The following is a 15730-nucleotide window of genomic DNA, read 5'->3' as shown; positions in this document are numbered from 1 at the left end:
GTAGTAAATTTTAAAAAGTGAGAAGTTAGAGCTGACCAATTATAATCGATTATTCTTTTCACATTTGATTGTGATTGGTCAAAATGGTTTCTAACTTCTCACTCTTTTTATTATTATTGTAGAAGAAAAAATTTTTAGAAAATTTTTTTTAATTAAAAAAATAGGCAAAGCGTAATCTTGAGAGATGATTTGTACACTTTTCCTCTTCCGAGGAAAGATCATGCATTGTGATCTACTTTTGTAATCTAAACTTCTATGTGACTGACTTTACAATGATGTTGCACATTATACAATGCAATAGTAATTGAAAAAAAAAAAATATATATATTATACCATCTTTTTTCAAAGAAAATTCTGAATTGACAAACAAAAAACCAAAGTCTAATATATAACATACATATATTTGTCTTACTCCAATTTATTGCACCAGCGTATACCGATTCAGAATTTTTTTTTGAAAAAGGATGTATATTTTTTGTTTTTTACCGCTACATTGAACTGCACATAAACTTTCTTATTTGTCTGTCGCTAAATATCAAACATGTGTACCTATTTCACTTTAAGTACAAAAAAATGTACACTAGTCATAGAAACAGACCAAACGAGTGTATGTATCTACGTATGTATCTGCGTGATCTGATAATTAATCAGAGATCAGAGAAAGAGGAGAGATTGAACTATCATCACAATTGAGCCTTGTATACCTCGCAATTGTCGCAATCTAAGAATCGACTTACGATCGCAGAAAAATGAGTCAACGTTATGAAACGTATCGCAATTTTTTTTTCTCCATTTTATTTCCTTCGACGCTCGAACGCTCTATAGATCGTCCTTACCCTTTGTGCCACGCGTCGGTCATCCCTCGATGCCTCCTTGTCTTTTGTCCTCCTTGTCGCCGTCCGTGGGATCGACGTCGGGTCAGTCGTGACGCGAGAAAGCGTATCGCGGATATCACGTGGGGTCACGTCGGTTGTTTCGGCGAGGATCACGCTTTAATCTGCATAGTCATCGGTGAGACGGAAGAATATAACCTATCGTGTGCGCGGCGCAGAGGACAATGGTGTAAATTGACAACACACGTAGATCGACAACACCCTGGCGGCGATCGGTTACACTTACACCAGCATTCTTACTGTTCTTACTGTTCTTAGTTCTTAGCAGACCTCTGCGCCCTCGTAAATAAACCTTTTAAGCTTTCAAGGTGAAAAGAGGCGTGATGCCACGGTTTTCGAATGCGCCGCGTCGATTAGACGACGGTTAGACGACGCGGGAAAAAGAATTTTTTCTTTCTTTCCAATTTTTTCGAGAGAATGACGCGTTCGCGGACGAAGAACGTACAATTGAAAAAATACAGACAATGGGAGGAATAAGAGATTTCAACCTATCAGAGAAACCATGTATACCGAAATACAAGATTTCTGATAGAAGATTGAAATCTGTTGTTCCTATTGCTCTGTGCTTTTTAATTGTGTATTAGGAATTAAAGAGGAAAGAGACCTGTTCTCTATCAAAGAATCCTCTCAACAGATGCATAATACAATAAGTATTATAAAAATGAAACAACTATGGGTGCTTTCCAATGAGAGACACAAAAGACCTATCCATGTTGCTTGAAATCCTCCAAAATTTTCGCATTTCAAATGAGATGGATATATAGCCCGACGATGAAAAGAGAGAAAGCAAAGATGAATTGAAAAAGTGCAAGCAACGCCAACACAGATCTGTAGATGGCACAGCGTAACCTAATAAATCATTACATTCTTGTTATTTGCCAATGTTAAAGAAAAATGAAATGATAACTATGTTAAGCTAACGCAATGAAAAGCGCAACCAATAAGAACATTTAGTAGAGTTAATAATAGAAATGCATCAGACTTCATAGAATTGATTAATAAAAAATAGACAAGAAAAATTCAAGAGAGCATATCTCTCTCTCATTCACTCACCTGGCGACGAGCCGTCGTACTTCCGTGCCTCCAACTACTCTCCGTAACTCTAATATAGCCTCTTCCGTCGATGTGCCCGAATACCGTCCAAAATATTTCTTCACGTCAGGAGCGTGGCGATGCGGCACGGGCATCGCGGTCGCGTCGAACCAGCAAACCCCCCTCTTTTTTTCCGAGATCACTGCCGCTACGTATACGTCTATACGTTTACGTCGCACGCCAATGTTGCGATTTTCGCCAGTTTCTTTCTCCTTCGCGTCTCGCGTCAAGCTGCACCGCGGCGACGGCAGCAGCAGCAATAGCAACAGCAGACTCCTCTCGTGGAGTCGTCGATATATTGATATATCAGTTGATCGTTGATAGTCAGCCGAAACTACGCTTCGCAACAAAGACAGCGAGAATGCAAGCGAAACGTGATGGATAAAGAAACGAAAAAACGGATGATAAGGAGGGGAATAGAAAAAAATTGTGTGTGTGTGTGTGTGTGTGTGTGTGTGTGTGTGTGAGAGAGAGAGGGGGGAGAGGGGAGGCCGGCGATCTGGGGGTGCACGGAATGAAGGAATGATAATACAATAATTTTCCGTGAGCTCTCGACGATGTCAAAACAATGATCGTCACCCCCTTCTTTTTTACTCTATCTCTTTTCTTTCTCAAGCTGCTGTTCTTTTTTCTTTTTCTCTCTTCCTATCGGCCGATAACGGTGCCGATCAGCGCCATTTTAGCGAGGCACCCACGATATCGTCTCGTTTTCTTTAACCTTGATAAACAGAACAGACAGGGTCCGCGCACGCTGCACTAAAGCCTTGAGCGCTCTCGATGTTTCTCTTTCTCTTACATTTGTGCCTTCATTTATTCACTCGTTCACAATCTCCTCATCGCGGTCACTCCGATATCGTCGTCGTGCAATTAGTAAATATTCGCACTCTCGTCTCTTTCACCGATATACGATATGTATGTATTACTGCGCACCGAGAGAGGAGAGGGGAGGGAAGGAAAGAGATAGAGCTAGTTTGTGTGTGCCGCGTATATACACGATAGACGACACTTGTGCTCGCACCGTCCAACACAACCTCCTTTTACGAGATGTTTTCACTTCATTCGTTCCCTTCGGTCCAAGGAGTCGTTCGCGTAGAACACAATATCATCGAGATGCGCAATTGCATGCACGCCGCGTGTTCTAATTTACCTCACAATCCTCATACATGCAACACACATACGCGCGAGCGCGCTTCTCTTTTCTTCCGCTTTTTTCCTCTTCTTTTCATACACGATAGGCAATCCCTCACAAGATCCTCATGTTACGCGTCAGCCAGTCACTCGCCGTCGTCAGTTGCCTCACTTCACTTGCTGGACACGCGACTGTCGCGATTACGACGATTGACGACGATACACGAAGCAGCGCTTCCGTACTCCGTACAAATTATTCGCCGCAGCATACTCTTGCATAATACATAATATATAATGCATAAGAGAATCAACCAATCAAAATTCTCCTTTTCTTCAAAATGAGAGGAGAAGAAGAATTCTGATTGGTTGATTTGCTTACAAACTAATGGATAACGTTATACGTTACCCCGAATCTACAATAGATTTTAAGCCTTAAGTCATAAGGAATGGACGAATCACAATCAATTATTCTCTTCACATTCGATTGTAGTTGGTCAATTTCTTACGACTTAAGGCTTAAAACATCCTTATTGTAGATCCGGGGTAATGGAAAGGCTGGGTTTTTCACTTGCCACTACGACGCTCATTTTCAGCGTCAAAACGATCACGACAGATCACGTGATTAAAATTGACACTTGACATTCATCAATTTCGAAATGAGTGTCGTAGCATAGTTGGTATATATGGAAGTTATATTATAAAACATTTGTATGCACGCTTTGGTACCAATTTCACACAGTAAAGCTGATTTTAAAGATTTCCAATCAGGTATTCCGGCAGCATCGATCCATTTTTGTCTCTAGTTTGGATCTTGAGCAGCAATGTTGTGCAGCAATATTCTTTATTAGAGTTTGTACATCTTGGAACACTACAATAGCAGGCATTTTATAATGCACATATCTTGTTCAGATATCTGAAATGTAAAAATTCCTGATTTTATTTCATGTATATTTCATGTGTATAACAGAGAAAGGTACATACTTCCAAGATTAATAATATGTATCACTTACAAAGACCTTACCAATCGAGAAGAAAATTATAGCATAAGATGATAATAGCATACTGTTTTTGCAGTCATCTAACCTAAATGGCATACCTCTATCATGGCTCTACGGAACTCGATTACCAGATCCAATCAGAGGAAACCGGGTCATCGTGTGATGCAGTTGTCACTCTCTCCCTGTGAGACTCTCTAGCTCAAACTAGCTGTTTCAGAGACAAAAAAGATCACGTGACGACTTTTATCACAAAATTATTAAAGACAATTTTATACATGAAAAAGGGCAAGAAGCGTTAAATTTGACATTTGAACGACAGATTCGATATGTTGTTCGTATTTTTCATGTATCATTTGCAATATTAATACGCTGAATTGAATAGTTATTAATCTGATTGCATTGAATCCTCTGGATTAGCAATACTATAAAAAAGAATAAATTAGGTTATATATATCGCAGTCAATGATGATCAATACGGTCGACACGATGTCAGCAATGTCAATAGCGTTTGACGTTTGTAATTGAAACTGTTCAAAGTACAAAATTTCAGCCGCTGGATAACGAGCGACAAACTGTCACTCCATTATTTATTCATACTTATTTATTTTAGTAGCACGTGAAAATGTACCTTTAGGCAAATTATCAACCGGTTGAAATTCATGATAATTGCGAGATTATGGATAAGTTTATTGTTATTTCCATTTCTGTTAGATTACGTAGACCGTTATCTAAAGCAATAATGGTTCATTGGCTTAAGTTTACGTCTTAGGCTGCTTTCACATGCAGCGTAAGGGGCTTCACAATAAAAGGAACAGGGAACAGAGAACAGAGAATAATTAATAGAGAAACACAGACCTTAAGTACAAGGTCTGACTATGAATATGGGCATATTCATGGAAATTTCAATCTATCAGAAACTGTATATCCTACAATACATGATTTCTGATAGGTTGAAATTCTTATTCTCTGATCTCTGTTCCCTATTCCTTTTATTGACGTGTTCTAAGAGACAATAAATCATACGTCATACGTCATACGTCAAAGTTTGTGTTTATTTACGTCTACAACTTAAGTCTTAAAGCCTGTTCTACAATAGAGACGTAAGCCATAAGAAATTAACCAATCATAGTCGATTATTCTTTTCACATTTAACTGTCTGTAATTGGCCAATTTCTTACGGCTTATGACTTGCGACTGTAAATAAGTAAGTGTTATGACAATTCTTATGCTCAGGGGATCGATTCTGTATCTTGAAATGAGATAAAAATTATAAAAGTGAATGCTAGAATACTGATTATTTCCTTGGTCAACCTAATAAATTTGCTCACTTTTGTATTTTCACCTTGTTTGAAGATGCAGAAACGATCTTCCTAAAACGGAGAACACAGATGCATAATACATAAAGCATGAGAAATTCAACCAATCAGAATTCTTTATTTCACGAAAAGGAAGGAAATGAAGGACTTTAATTGGTTTATTTTCTTATGCATTATGCAAGAATCTGTGCTCTCCACTTAATAGAGCATAAGCATAACATAAGGCCGCTAAATCAATGAGCATCTTATGTAAATCAATGTGGCGATATTATGCTAGATGCTCATTGGTCAATAGCCTTATGTTATGCTTATGCTCTGTTATGCATTTCATGTGTGAAGCCCATCTCACGCAAATTACATAAGCTACATAACCATAGCACAGTATAAAGATATACAATAGAGACAAACAGCATCGGCATCTTTGATTTTTTTTAAACGAGTTTTTATGATCATGTCTTTGGTGACCAAATATCGTATCAATAGTATTAGGAATCACCGCCTATATTCAACAAAAAAAGGAGATAAAAAAATCTTTTCAGAATCTTCCACTAAATCGGTGATCAGTCAAATACATTGATGCACAGTAACATTGCTTCATAAAATTAATTGCTGTAATCAGTTATTCAGGAAATGTGATAGTGTCTCGTCACTAAACAAACGCAGCGATATATCATGGTGCAATTGCACTAACGAAGAAATTGAGAATTTTATGCTTTGATTGGAATTGATGCCAAAAGTACGACCGTTAATGATGCGTAAATAAATATGCACGGCTGAATGGAAATCGGGGTCTTGTCCCTACTATATATTTTTATACTGTGACCATAGTATAAGGCCTAGATCAAGAAATATCTTAAATCAACATTATGTTGGATGCTTATTCGTTCAGTAGCCTTATACTATAGTTAGGTAGCTTATGTAATTTTGTGTGTAATGGCCTTAAAACGGGGAGCACAGACTCGCATAACGCATAAAACATGAGGCATAAGAAAATTAACCAATCAGAGTCCTTTATTTCACGGAAAGGAAGGAAATAAAAGACTTTGATTGATTCATTTTCTTATGTCTCGTGTATTATGCATTAGCTCGGATCTACAATAAGTTTTTAAGCCTTAAGCCATAAGAAATTGACGAATCATAGTCAATTGTTCTCCTCGCATTCGATTGTAGTTGGTCAATTTCTTACGGCTTAAAGCTTAAAACACCCATAGATCCGGTTTTATTCAAAAATCTATGCGGCATGGTAAAAGGGATAACATAGTGTATAGAAATTCTATAATCAGAGAGTATGATCCACGCTACAAATGCTTTGAATTTTTAATAGACCAATCGAAAGAAAGAATTTTACTAATTGACCAATCAAAAAATGTTTTGAAGCATTCATAGCATTAAGTGACCGTAGCTACTTTTATATGTAGCGTAAGTTTAAAGTAAATTTTCACGAGCTGCTCAAATTAGCTGTTTCAGTGATAAAAGAATCACATGATCAAAATAGACGCTTGATATTTATCAATTTTGATCATGTGATTTTTTTTGTCGCTGAAACAACCAGTTTAAACAGCTCATGAAAATTTATTTTTATTCTAGTTGAGACAATTTGATTGGCTAACGCAAGTTATGCTTACGCAAGTTACGCTACATGAAAGCAGCCTGAGTTTAGCAAATGTAGATCAAAAATGGCGAATAGAAAGAGAAAACGGATATTACTTTCTCGTAGAAACGCATGCGCAAAAAGTTAGAACAAAAAATATTAGAACGTGACAGGCAATACGTATATTATTTGAAGAAATTAATCGAATTGATAAATTAGCTAAATTGTGCAATTGAAATTTGTTAATTTTCTTTTTGTCTAAGTTCTCGGAATAATTTCTGATCTCTCTGATACAGATTTTACTCATCTGCTTGTAGCTATCTTTCTCTTTCTTTTCTTTGCACTTGTTTTCCGACGATGTACAAATATACGAAACTATCCAAAGAATACCGAGTAGACCAAAATGGAAAATCAATTAAAAGTTATGCCTGCTTTCGCCAAACTCTAATTATAGGAGATCTCTAAGCCCGGATCCTCATACGGGCAACAACACTCTGACACAGTTTAGATATACCAGTTGCGACACGTCACTTTTTTTGATAAGATAAATTCACGCGCATGCGTCAGTTATACTACAGAGTAGGCTGAGTTATAATCTAACCAAACTACAATAGGAACACAAGATCGTGATATCGAAGTATCGAACGAATAATAAAATTCATTCTGATAATTATTTAGAAGAGAATCCTCACCTCTGATTTTGAAATTAATCTCATTCAATGTTTTTGCATGAAACGAAAGAATCTGACAGAAAAACATGGCAATTGACTTTATAAATCGAGCTATCAAGCATTAAAATTCGAGACTTTAGAAATTAAGATATCTGTTATCCCGACTTGATACACCATAATTTCTACTTTTTAATATATATTATTTTATTTTTAATATAAATTTAATATATATATATTAAATTTATACTATATAAATTTAATATATAAATTATATAAATTCATTGCTTTAAAAAATACAAATGCCATGCTCTAAAAACACAAACTGCAGAGAATGTGTATTAGGTGTACAATTTTGCTTCCGCCGTTTTCCTATAGGTGGCTTTAGCGGTAAGTGGTGGTCGAAATAAATAGATCATAGACGTCATACAATAAACTTGGGCATCTATCAACATAACCCCATAGAAACATTAGTCGATTTGTGTCTGCATCATAAAGTTATTCTCGATTGAAGATGTCAGTTTACGAGCCAAATTCTCGTCATTTGCGGGAGATTTTAATTTTTTGCTTCAATATGAAGAAATCTGTGGCTAAGGCTCATCGAATGTTCTCAAATACTTATGGTGAGGCCGCTATTAGTGAAAGAACGTATCGTGAGTGGTTTCAACGCTTCAAGAACAGTGATTTTGACGTCCAAGGTCATGCTCTGTATTTGGTGGGACCAGCTGGTGGGACGGCGTAGTATATTATGAACTGTTAAAACCGACTGAAACAATCACAGGCGATCGGTATCGAACGCAATTGATGCGTTTGAACCGAGCATTGAAAGACAAACGGCCGCAATACAACGAGAGACACGATAAAGTGATTTTGCAGCATGACAATGCTCGACCTCATGTTGCGAAAGTGGTCAAGACATACTTGGAAACGTTGAAATGGGAAGTCCTACCCCACCCGCCGTATTCTCCAGATGTTGCTCCCTCTGATTATCACTTGTTTCGATCAATGGCACACGGCTTGACTGACCAGCACTTCCTTATGAAGAAGTAAAAAATTGGATCGATTCGTGGATAGCCTCAAAAGATGACCAGTTTTTTCGACGCGGGATTCGTACGCTACCCGAAAGATGGGAGAAAGTAATGGCCAGCGATGGACAATACTTTGAATTATAAATGTATAACCAGTTTTTTACAATAAAGCCTCGAATTTCGGAAAAAAACGGCGGAAACAAAGTTGTACATCTAATACTTGAATGAATTTAAATATATTTAATTGTTCATAGATAGGTAATGGCATTACTTTTATTATTTTATATGTAGGGTACGCAATTATCGGAAATTTGAGAGTGATGAATATATAATTATCGACAACAAAAACACTAACTTACTAACGTATACTTTTGAATAGAATGCCAATTTTCTAATTTTATCTGGAAAAGAAAATGTAATCCTTTCGTAAGCTGTGAGGCAACTTCTCGTAAATAATCTTTAGATAAATCTATTATATGTTCTAGAGGTAAGTAATTATGTAGAATATCATTTCTCACGGATACTAAATATTCTTCTGTCTTATCTACGTCTGTCTTGAAATCTGTCAAATGGCTAAGATAATTTGAAAATATTCGTTCAAGTCTTCTCTCTGAGTGTATTTAACTCCATTCCAATTGTAGGCATTTTGATAGTGATATTAAAAAGTAAATCTTCGTTGTAGATTATTGCTTTCTTCCGGCTTTTGTCATATTGTTTCTTCGCCTGTATTTTGGCCTGCTTCGCATTTTTCTCGTGCAACTTGCCTACGCTAAGTCTTTTAGTTTTTGTGTATAATCATCATATGAGTAAATTGATTTTGGCGGTAAATTTGTAGATAGAGTCGCTTGATGTCCGTATATTAATTCAAAAGGAATATATTGTATTCAGTAGCCATATGAGGAGTTGTATTATATGTAAACATAACTGGGTCGATGATCAGACGTGCGTTTGATCTACTGTTACGAGTTCGAATTTGCCGGCGCCCCACATAGAGCTGACTTGCTCCGATAAGACAGGAGGCAGTTTAATTACTTGTCTCAACATTGGCAAGCCAATATTCAATCCTAACCCTAATCCTTATCCTTCCTTGTATGCGTCTGGAGACGAGACGCAAATGAGTAGCCTCCTCCTCGTGGTTCTGCGTGGGCGCGAGACGTCTCGAGGATTCGAGGCATGTCGCGGCGAAATTGTTCATTCCTACAGAAACGCCCTGCAGGCGCTACTGGGTTTTTCCATCGCCCTTCTCGGGACGTTGAATGGTGAATGGTAGTCTGTCGCCTTTGTGGATGAGATGATATATATGATGACATATTCGCCCCGTCTTCGGGGCCGATTAACATTAACTGTATATAAACATAGCATAGAAAAGCCATTCGTCTCAATCCGTTTGTTCTTCGCTAATGTAATGTCTTAAATATTCCGCGAGGATACGATGCAATCGTTCTAACGCTCCATTATTCTCTAGATTATATGCTGTCGTCAGAATCTTCTCAATTTTTAGAAGTCTACAGACAATAGACTTCTAAAATTAGATGTCTACAGATAGTAGACATATCCCCGCCACCACCGTGACCAAGCGCGATTTCCACGCTATACTTACCATATATATTGGGAATACAAATTAGTTCGGTCCGTTTCCCTAAAGAGCTCCAGCTGTGAATGATTCATAGTGATAGCTGATTTTGGCGGTTTCAGAGAGGTTAAACATCTGCTAATAATATTCAGTTTATATCGCTTTGAGTTTCATACAAAAACTTTAATTTTTACTGTGTTTGAAATGTCGAATTTTGTGTTAACCAAGCAGCATTTGCGGGAGATTTTGATTTTCTGGATTTAATTGGAAGAAAAGTGCGGCCCATCGAATGCTTATCGAAGTTTATAGTGACACTGCTCCAACTGATAAATTATGTAGGGAATGGTTTTGACGTTTCAAGAATGGAGATTTCAGCGTTGAAGACAAGCCTCGCTCTGGACAGCCAAAAAAATTCGAAGACAAAGAATTAGAGGCATTTCGAAGAAGATCAGAGTCAAACGCAAGAGGAGCTTGCAGAATCATTGGGGGTAACTCAACAAGCCGTTTCTGTACGATTGAGAGCCATGGGAATGATTCAAAAACAAGAAAATTGGGTGCCTTATGAATTGAAACCGAGAGACATTGAATTTTCGATTTCGAGGCGATTTTTCACTTGCGAACAGCTGATTCAAAGACAACAGAGAAAAGATTTTTTGCATTGGATTGTGACTGCAGATGAGAAGTGAATATTCTACAACCCCAAGAAGAAAAAATAAGCCCGGTCAATCGTTGCCATCGACCTCAACATCAACACTATGGCCGAACATTCATGGTTCGAAGATCATTCATGGCTTTGTATCTGATGGGACCAAAAGGGTCTTGTTTACTACTATGAGCTGCTGAAACCTGGCGATTCCATTACGGGCGATCGGTATCGACTACAATTGATTCATTTGAGCTGTGCATTACGAGAAAAACGGTGGAAAAACGGCAAAGACATGATAAAATTATTCGTCTTTATGACAACGCTCGGTCTCATGTCGTAAAAAAATATTTGGAAACGCTCAAATGGGATGTTTTATCGCACCTGCTGTCTCCGGACATTGCTCTTTCTAATTACTGTTCCGAAGGATGCAGCAAGTCACCGGTTCACTTCTTTCGCAGAAATCGAAAATTGGTTCCAAAATTGGATCGCCTCCAAAGACAAGTTATTTTTTTGAGATGGAAAATTGCCTGAGAGATGGGAAAAAATAGTAGGCAGCGATGGACAATAATTGATCTGTTCATTCATTTTATTTTGAAATAAATGCATTTTTGAACACAAAAAAACGGACCGAATTAATTTGTACTCCCAATACTTACCATTTTTAATACTTACCATTTTTCTTCTGTGTCGTTTTATTCTTCTAGCACGCGGAAGATTTTATTTATTTATTATGTTACGTTATATTTTATTTTATTTTAACGATTCGAAGAGTGAGAATGCACTGTGCAATAAGTGTGATTTGTCGCGCGCTACGGTATAATCGCGCGTAATGTGATACCGCAGATATAAGGTGGAAAAAAGAATGAAAAGAAAGAATAATTGCGAATACACACACACACACATACATATTTTTATTTTTAGTTTATTTAGTTTGCATGTAATGCATTATTACAATATTATCTACAACGTCTATCAATTCGCATTCAATATATGAATTCTTGTCATAAATCTTTATAGCATCGTATATACGTAAAATATTTATAGCATCATATTTGTTATTTACAGTTTTTTGATGTAAATAAGTCACGAAGTATTTAAACTTTTTACTCACATTCACTTATTGACATAGTTTACAATATACGTGTTCTATATATTTTTCAAGTTCCAGTACGAAAAACACGAAGCAGTCGATGGTTTCATATATAAACACTTATTACATAATGATAATTTCACATTGTCTACATCGCGTAATTTGACAAGTTCAATTTGAAACTCCTGAATCTTTAATGAAGGAATAATCACTCGATATTCGTTCGTTTTTTCGTGGACGAATAACGTCCACATAACATAATGAGGCAGGACGATGTGATTGTCTCGGGTGTCTAATGGTCATTTTCACGTAGAAAATAAGTCTCAATCCCAATCTCTAGAAATTTGTACGCTGTCGATGTCAATGCAAATATTCTTTTCAAAATTGTGCGAGAAGTCGCGCTGTAACGAAAAAGAACAAACAAATAAGCAATATATAGAGAAAAATTTTTCACAAACAAATGTAATTGAAATACTTGCTCGATTCATATTGAACTCAGCGCTGGAGATCACTGCAAAACGACTGATGCAGAATCGACTCGTAAAAATCTCTGATACTATACAATCGCTACCTTTCTCAATATCCTTATGCCTATCATACACAGCATCAAGAAATATTAGTGCCAGGTGGCATTGCGGAAACCGAATTCCCGATTGCTAATTAAATGCAGGAGCGATTACGATCAGCCATTTTACACAGACTTTCTGTAAAAATCCTCGCTGATATTTATATGACCATTTCCGATCAATGACATCAAAAATATAAAAAATGTCAGATTTTATAATAAAAGATTTTTAGATACATAGGATGATGATATTAATGTCTAACACCGCAAATTGCAGTATCAGCAAATTTGCAAATTTCAATGCGACTTTGTTAGCGTAATATAAGAAATTTGTTTCAAGGACATTTAACATGTTTCACAAGGACAATGATTAATGTAATATGATACAAATGCGACGTTGCCAAATAATAATAATACATATTGGGTTGTCCGGAAAGTCGTGCCGATTTTGAAGGAAAATTGAAAATTGAAACACAGAAGATTTAAATTTTAGTATACATTTATTAAATTATATAGGTGCCTGTTTTATAACCTTTCTCCATCTTTCGGGCAACTTGAAAATTCCGTCCTTCCAGAATCTCTCAGGTTTTTCAGCGAAAAACTTTTCTGATCTTTATCTCGACCAAAGAGTTGAAACTTTTTCTAGGAAAACTTTTTAAGGGAATTTTATAATGAAATCGAAATCAGGGAAATCAGAGGTCTGGTGAATATAGTGGATGTGGTAGAACATCCCAACCAAGCTCTAACAACTTTTGTTGAGTTATCAAAGGCACATGAGGCTGCGCATTGTCCTGATGAAACACGACGCGCTTCCGATTCACTATTTCTGGACATTTTTGTTCAATTGCTGTCTTAAATTCGTCTAATTGGAAACAATACTTCTCTGAATTTATCGTCTCGTTGTTTGGTAAAAGCTCATAATATAGGATTCCTTTCCAATCCCATCAGACACAGAGCATGACTTCTTTGGATGAAGACCGGCTTTTGGGGTAGCTAAAGGTGGTTCATTCCGCTTTCCTCAAGATCTTTTTCGCTCAACATTATTATAAATGATCCATTTTTCATTTCTCATCTACTTGCTTCTAAAATGATGTCTCCTCGTTGCGTTTATAGAACGAGTCGCAAATGGAAATGCGATCCATCAGATTTTTCTCCGTTTCGTGGGGAACTCAATACATCAAAATGGTTTATGTAGCCAAACTTCATCAAATGCTCGTGGATGGTGGATTGTGACATATTCAACATTTTTGCTAATTTACGTGTCGTATAACGTCGGTTATTCTCGATCAGTGTTTTAATCTGATCTTCATCTGTGGTAGAAGGCCTACCCGGGCGTTCTTGATCTTCAAGGTTGAAATCATAAGCTTTAAATCTAGCAAACCACTTCCGCACAGTTCTCTCAGCTACAGCATCTTCGTCATAAATAGTGCATATTTTGTTTGCCGCTTGTGTGGCATTTTTGCACACAAGAAAAGCATTAAATGCCTAAAATGCACTTTGTTTTCTTCCATATTCAAAGGCGTATAAAACTGACAAAAATTAACGTATCGCAACCAAGTTTTTTTCCAAATACCGTCTTTTACGATATGAATGCACATTATTTGTTTTCAATCGTTCTGATATATTCAGACCTGTCCTTACCTATCAAAAATCGGCACGAACTTCTCGGACAATCCAATATATAATGATACAATAGCTGTTAATATATAGCTGCTTGTTAGTAATTTAAAATTTTTTCAAGAATGACAATCATTAATGTAATTCAAGTTTTTATATTTCAGCCAACATCGATATGGGATTTGTTCCGCCAGCATCTCATAAATAATCTTATAAATTCAACTTAAATGAAATCTATCTTTATCAATGTTTTTATTCTGTATTAACGATTAAACATATTTTACGTTTAATTATTATTATAAAGAGTTAAGATTTTAGTTCTTCTGATTTTGTTAATTAAAACATTTAAAAAGAATATTACAAATTATTATATTTAAGATGAAAGTAACAAATTTGATTAACAAACACATCATTCTTTCATGTTTTTAATAATATGTAATCTCATTAAACATCTTTATGGCTCATTAGCTTCATGGTTCAACTTCTTCAAATCCTTCGAAAATGCACCACATGCCCACTTGCATCTATATAATTAATGTAATCTTTTTCTTGTTTACGAGATATATTAAGAATTTATAAGTACTCAATTATTAAGCTAGATGAACAACATTTAATTATTATTGAATATGATGAACAATATTTGTTGTTTTATGTATGTTTACATTATCAGTTATTTTGTCAGATCAGGCAATAGTAATAAATGTATTTGTATCTTGCACACATCTAACAAATCACTAATACACTTCATTAGTGTAAGATTCACTAACAGCTATCTAACTGACCTACTGACTTGGAAAATGACTGACAGTGCGGGGGCTGTGCGAGATTTTATAGTAAAGATGTTCGTTGGAACGTGATATTATTCCAAGGAAAAGAACAATGTCTCGGTCAAAAATTTACACAGCCGAAAAGTACAATATATTACGTGTGCGAATGATTCCACGAATAAATTTCAGCATTTATCAATTGCAATTAGATCATCAGTTATAATTACCATAGATCATCACAATAAATATCAGCGACAAAATGTACAATGCTTCGAGTAAAATCGTACAATATATCTCAACCAAAAAGTATACGAGAAAACACGCTCGAAACAATCCACCTCAGCATTTTTACTTGCAGCGCTTCGCGTACTATTTAAACGCAATTAAACATATATATCTATTGAACAATCAGACCAATATTTAACACATATCAGACTAATATTTAACAGCTATCAGATCATTATCAGTTACATTTTCAACTCTATCTGCTATATATTTACTTAAATGTCTACTGATCGGGGTAGCAGAAATAAAAAGATTAATGTGAGACATATTAAGTGTACAACTTTGCGTCCGCCGTTTTTTTCCAAAATTCGAGGCTTTATTGTAAAAAACTGGTTATACATTTATGATTCAAAGTATTGTCCATCGCTGGCCACTACTTTCTCTCATCTTTCGGGTAGCGTACGAATCCCGCGTCAAAAAAACTGGTCATCTTTTGAGGCTATCCACGAATCGATCCAATTTTTTACTTCTTC

Source organism: Atta cephalotes (genome assembly GCF_000143395.1).
Source record: "Atta cephalotes unplaced genomic scaffold scaffold00018, whole genome shotgun sequence".
Classification (NCBI taxonomy): Eukaryota; Metazoa; Arthropoda; class Insecta; order Hymenoptera; family Formicidae; genus Atta; species Atta cephalotes.
This window is presented reverse-complemented; position numbering follows the sequence as displayed.